At 39.0% G+C, this 6,792-nt stretch overlaps 1 pseudogene across 1 annotated transcript in view; it reads right to left on the bottom strand.

Annotated features, from left to right (window-relative positions):
• LOC310782974 (small ribosomal subunit protein eS7 pseudogene) overlaps positions 1–6,224 on the bottom strand; it is a 16,897-nt pseudogene extending 10,673 nt beyond the window's left edge. The window contains exon 1 of the transcript XR_014554060.1: positions 6,205–6,224. The product of XR_014554060.1 is annotated as a small ribosomal subunit protein eS7 pseudogene (transcript). The remainder of the gene's footprint in view (positions 1–6,204) is intronic.
• Between the last annotated feature and the right edge of the window lie 568 nt (positions 6,225–6,792).

Below are 6,792 nucleotides of genomic sequence, written 5' to 3'. Positions count from 1 at the left end.
TCTTGCTCAGCAAAGATTGGATTGGAAAGTATCAAATTGCTTATTTAAACCATGTATCATAGTAGTACACACAAGAAGGCAGGTACAGGCAGTTTTGAACATGCATGAGAGAACCCCCCCCATCCCCCCCCCCCCCCCCCCCCAATCTAGGTTTTTCAGGTTCAACATAAATCATCATGACATTAATGTAGAGTCATCAGCATGACCAGAGATGAGCAGTATTTTAAATACATGTATTTAAAATACGTATTTAAAATACATTTGTGTATTTTGTAATTTGTATTTGGCTGGACCGAGAAAAATAAGATGTAATTTGCATCTAAATACTTTCAGATCTTGTATTTTATGTATTTTAAATACATAAAATACATTTTATTTCATTTTATTCTCAAATGGACACATTTTAAACATTGACACAGGTTTAAACTGTGGAATAAAAAAAAACGAAATGTGAGATGTCACTTCTACTCCTCTGATTGGCTTACCCTCAGAACAATCTCAACCACAAATCAGAGGCAGAGTAGGGTGGGAACCTAGTACTGAAGCGTCATGTTGGTGGAAATTCCCCCAGAGATAAAGTACTAAAATTTAGTATTTTATCTCTCGGGGAAATTCCCCAGAGATAATCATCATCACGTGATGATTAGATATTGCATGCTAAGGCAAACACTGCCCTATCTACAAATGAAAGTGTTTACTGCATCATGCAAACCAGTGTATCATATTAGAGAGACACAGCTAACGCTAATTCAACAAAACAAAGCAAAACAACAACAATAACAAAAGGATGTTTGGTTCTGAGCTTTAGCGGGGTGCAGAACCATGAGTCCCCCTGACCCTCTGATTAAAGCTGTGATGAACCTGACAGTGCCACATTACACCAGGCTGATAGAGTAGAAGTCTAATGCTACAGCCTGATGCCTGAATGATTACAAGCCTGTTGATTTAACTGTCATGAAGGTGTTTGAGCGACTGGTCTGTAACATTTATCCTCTGTTGAAATGGACAGGAAGTCTAACTCAAACAGGACAGGAAGTCTGACTAGTACTGAAGCCTCGTGTTTGTGGAAATTCCCCCAGAGATAAAGTACTAAATGTGATGGTTAGATAAGCCTATTGCATCATGCTAAGACAAACACTGCCCTATCTGCAAGTCAAACTGTTTACTGCATGCAAGCCATCATATTAGAGAGACACAACTAATGTTAAAAAAACACCTCCATGCCCAACTCAGCTCTACAAAGTGGATAAATAAATATACTGTTACAAAGCTGACAACCTCCCTGTTTCCATACATTAGCCACAGGATTAAGTTCCCCTCACCATGAATGCCATACTGCGGCACCATGGTTACATGTTCCTGAAAAGTCAACTTTTGTGGTGGAATAAATGTTGCTGTATTTCTATGCGTGCAGCATGTTAAATAAAGACTAGGCTATATGTGACAATTTACTGACATGGTGGATGTGAAGTTGTTTATAGGGGACCTACTATTATAACATAACATTCATAACAGATCTCATATATATGACTAAACATGGTCAAAGCTCCAAAACGTGAGGTTACTGTAACATGTAGAAATGCTACCTGTAACTCAAGAGCCCTCACAGAAAGCAATTAACAGCTGAAGTGAAGGAGAAATAAGTTGTGCTGAAAAACAACTGAAATGGAAGAACTGTAGTGTGTTAGACTCTAACACAGTTAAGAGGGTACACAAAGGAGAATACTGCCACAGAGGACTAAAGAGATGATTTACCATCTAAAGAAACCAGACAATTTCACAATTGAGAAGCTGGAATCAGAGAATTAGGAATGTTTTCCTTAAAGAAATGGCTCAAAATGATTAATAGATAATCAAAATAGGAAATTAATGTAATATTTGGCAATGAATCGATTAATTGACTAATTGTACAAAATACGTATTTGTATTTCAAATACATTTTTCAGACCAGTATTTTGTATTTGTATTGTGATACATTTTTTGAGCAAGTATTTGTAATTTGTATCAAATACTTTTTGATGTATTTTCACCCATCTGTGAGCATGACAGTAAGCATCCTCCAAAACACGGTAAATATAATCATCATTATGGGTAGATTTCATATCCACAAATGCAATCCTGTTTTAAAAATGAATGCAAAATATTATTTGACATCTTTAAAGAAGCAGGAATACAATTGTATATTATCAGCATTACTTTATGCTTTCAAATAGCTGCGATGTACTTCTTGGAACTATCCTTGGAACTATGGTTGATGTTAAATGTATGTTGATGATAAACTGTAGTTAGAGCCGCGACACCAATTCCTTTGGTGAGTCAGCCCATTGAGATGTATGGGCGGGTTTACCCCACTCGCGCGCCAGCCATATAACATTTTGTGGGTGTTCCCACACATGCCGACTGTCTATAAGTTAAGAAGCTGATGACCAGCAATAATAAATTGAAAAACACAACTAAGATATAGATTTCACTTTTTTTTTTAATAGTGTTGTCACTCACACCTGCTGTTTGCCTGAGTTCAAACCGGTGAACTCATGTCTCCATGTCACAAAACAGCTCTTTTCATCTCGAGCCAATATGGCTGCTAAACATGTAAATTGTTCCATCCAGACTTTTTCCTTTGTTAAAATGAAAGGCAACCCGCTTTATTTTCTGATGACGAATTCTTTCATATTTATGAACCTGGAGGAGATTGAACACAATGTGACAGAGTTTCAAGTTCACATTTCAAATGTCAACACAAGCAGATGTTTTACTAATCGTGTACTCTTTGATTATTCAGCTTTATACTGTAACATGTGACTATGGTTAACACTGAGAATTTATTCATTCTCAATTATGGAGCAGAAGAAACCATTCCCCCCCGTTTTCTGTTTTTTTTTCTCTGTTTATAAAATAGACCTCATACTTATATGTTTGCAAACAGTGATAGCGTATTTTGTGGGTGGAGCCGAACTTGCAGAAAGTGACAGCTAGCGATTCAGCTGTCATAGAAATATGGAAGGTCTGGATGCCGTCTACATGTATTTTAAAGCTTTGCCAGCAACAGACATGTTATCTTACACAAATAAGCTAACACTTTCAATGGGGTGAGGTTTCCTGAGCCGTACTCACTGTCAGGATGGGTCTAGGATCCAACTACATCGCCGAACTTGCAGTGCCGGACATCGTCAGTGATGCCATTCATGCACAAATGACATCACTGGTCCACACCTTAACTCAAATCAACTCAATAACTGTCAAACTAAATGAATGCCTACAAAACAGTTTACAGTTTGCTGATATACTACTGATGTTGTAATGATACAAAGCTGGTTGAGAAATGGCGGAGGGTTCCTTTAATGTCTGTCTGTGCTCACTGATCCTCTCCAGGCCCCTCCCCCTGCTGTGGCACCTCTGCAGGAGAGCACAGGTGTACTCACTCTTCCAATCAAGGAGCTGCAGCATAAAAACCTGGAGTCAGACAGTCACGGCCAGTAGGCCACTTTACAGCTTTTGTGCTGTGTGTGGGGTTAAACCCGTTATCTTTTGATATGCACACCAATAAAATCTAAAAGGATGGGTGAATGAAAAGGACAAGATAGGATCAAGTGAAGCAGCGACAGTGTGAGCATAACGTGCAAAGTAACAATTACCTATTGTGCAAGTTGAGTATTGATAGTATTCTCTTACACCACACGGCCATCTTGGTAGGAAAATAACAGGTGATTGTAATCAATTAACAGGTGATTACAATCACGTGGCACAAAGAGCCAATGAGCTGTGTGTATTATAACGCCATATTGGTAGGAAAGTGCTTGTGACATCATGGGAATACTATGAATACCTATTGCACTCGGGACAAAGGAAAATTGTAATCTATTGCACCTTACCCTGGGAACCCTGTACCTCTGTCCTGAAGGGAGAGGGTCAAATGCTTCAAAAAGAGGGTGGTCTTGGCTCTAAATCAAACCGACTCTCCATAACTGTCAAACTAAATTAATGGATGCATAATTGTTTACAGTGTTTGGCTATGTGTGAGATCATGTGCAAAATAAATCAGCATTGTTTTTCGATGAAGTGTCCCTTTAATATAGAATATATCGATCGTGAACACACAAAAACCTATTTCAACCAGAGAGACACATTTCTAGAATGACAATGATTTATTAGATACATGAGCCTGAAGGCACAGAGATATAGTTTTGGCGATTAGACTCCATCATGACGTCATCTTGATTATGACGTCATGATCAGCAGGGGTAGATCAGCCAGGAATAGGAATGAAGATCCCCCCCGTGGAGTCTAGACCTGGTGGTGGTGACAGATGAGGTCTTGGTGGCGAAGCTTTTGAATCTGAGATCTCAGAGGACTGGAGGAGAATGGGGTGGAGGCGGGTCGCAGGAACGTACTGAAAAGCAACAGATCACACAGAGAAAGCAGAGAGCTTTTAGCTTTGACAGCTTGATGTGATAGGCTGAATGGGAAAAGGTGTCTTACTCTGATTGGCCTAAAATGAACGATACCTCCCACAAACAGTGACGCTAGATAGAAGCGGGAAAAGGGGTGATTGATGACGTAATTTATCAATGAGTGGGCGTGACATTTAAAAGGTTTTCTCCTGACAGGGAAAGATGTGAATGAGGACAGGAGGGATGAATGAGAGCCAGTGACAACTAAAGGGTTTCTCCTAGAACAGGAAAATGCAGGTTGATTAAGAAGTGGGTATGAGAGCTAGTTATATCCTGAGAGTGAAAGAATGAAAAGTGAGTGAATGAATGACATTAAGGTCTCTCTTATAGAATTATCGCTCTAGCTACATATAACAAAGCTATACTGTAATTGGGGACTGTGGAACATCAAGCCAACACCCGTAATTATAGGAAAAAACTGAGCGAACACTGCAGGTCTTCACAAATTTTTAATTAATTTGACTAAATCTATGATCGTTCAAGTGTGCTACAGTAGAAGGAAGCGTGCATGGGATCTGCATATCCTGCACATCTCAAAATGGAGATATGGGTCACCGGTCAAAACAACAATGGACCCTTTGATCACAGCCGCCATTTTGTGACTAAAAGGCAGGATAAACTCAGGTGTAACCAATGCACTAATTAGGGCCCTGCAGCACTGGAACACCTAATGGACTGGAAGTTGGAAACCCTAATTAATGTTTTGGTACACCTGTTTATCCTGGCTTGTAGACACAAAATGGCCACCATGAAAATGGTCTATTTGAGCCACTACTTGCTAAATCAGATCGATTTTATCCCTCATGTCATAAACTTAGTGAAGTGTAACAAAATACACTCTTTGTTACCCCTTCTCCTGGACATTCAATCTCCTGCTTATTCATTCATTCAGATATTGCATGTAAAAACACAAACACAAATCTTATACTATTACTATGTAGTTTGAATCACAACAGTTAGACCGTAATCAAGGGCCGTTTTTTTAATGTGTTTAAGCCATAAAAATATCTTTAACAAAATAAATATCCTGCAATAAAATAATCAACTTACATATATGTTGCAATACATTTTGAAAAGACTGGTGCTCACACCATCCTACAAAAGCTATTTTATGTTTATATTTCATGTTTCAATGGTCATTGCTCTCTGAGTGACCTAAGAGTTCTTCATTCACTCCTTCGACACAAAATGCATATGAAGTAGGGATGCACGATATCGGCACGTCATCGTATCGGCCGATAAAGGCTTTAAAATGAAATATCAACATTGGCCCCGAAACAAACATTTCTCCCAATATGACTAGCCGATAAAATTACGCTTTACAGTAATTATGCCGAAATGCCCGATGCTTATACAAAAATATAGCATGTTTTACAACTTAATGTCATTTTTAGTGATGTAGTAATGTAGTTTTCTTAAGGTGTACATTTTGAAAAGTATTGTATTTATGTCTGCATCAGCCAATGGGCCATTACGCATCACGATAAGAGTAGACATAATAAGGTGTTAAAATTCCCATACAGGGGATAATTGGTGGTCTCTGAAATGAGGTGGGGGTGGGGGGGAATGTGCGCATCTGTATCGGCAATCGTCCAAAAAGAGTTGGAAAATATCATCGGCATAAGCGATATCGGCAAAAAATCCAATATCATGCATCCCTAAGCATCCTGTTCCAAAAAGGCAATACATTCAAATTGGAACGAAAACACTATTTTATCATGTCATCGCTAAATCAACCAAGAATGTAAGTTACCTTTGGAAAAACTCCACCATTTTTCATTGTTATATCATTGATCTTATAACACTCATCATCTCGCAATATCTCATTTCACAAATGTAAAGGTGGATGTTTTACTACCTCATTTTGGAACAAAACTCACAAATGTTTGACTTGGCGCCATTTTACACTATTTCAATCTTTCAGCATAAGGTTTGAATAACAGCCTTTGTGAAAGTTCATCGTTCTTTTCCATCATTCAGTGAGAGCAATATAATAAAAAACAGAAGCCAGCGTCAATGGAACATGTCATATTCATCATCAATTTAGAGGCTCGTTGTTCATTGAACTCTACGAATATGAAACAATGTGTTCATCACAGGGTGTTTTTGGGTGAACCCACAGCCCGGCTTCCAGGTTGTTGAACATCCAGATCCATGCTGCTCAAGTGTCCTTGTGCCTATTAGGGGATGTGGTATACATCAAGAGGAGGTAGTATCATGCTTTGGAGGAAGTTGTACTGTATACTAAGGGCCCAGACACACACAATCGACATCAAAGAGCTAGCGGCAATGAAGGCCCACTGTTGCGTCGCCTCACGTCGCCTGTGTCGGGGACAAAAAG

Source organism: Poromitra crassiceps (assembly GCF_964638095.1).
Source record: "Poromitra crassiceps genome assembly, chromosome: 9".
Taxonomy (NCBI): domain Eukaryota; kingdom Metazoa; phylum Chordata; class Actinopteri; order Beryciformes; family Melamphaidae; genus Poromitra; species Poromitra crassiceps.
Note: the sequence above shows the minus strand (reverse complement) of the source record. Positions and strands in the feature narration are given on the sequence as shown.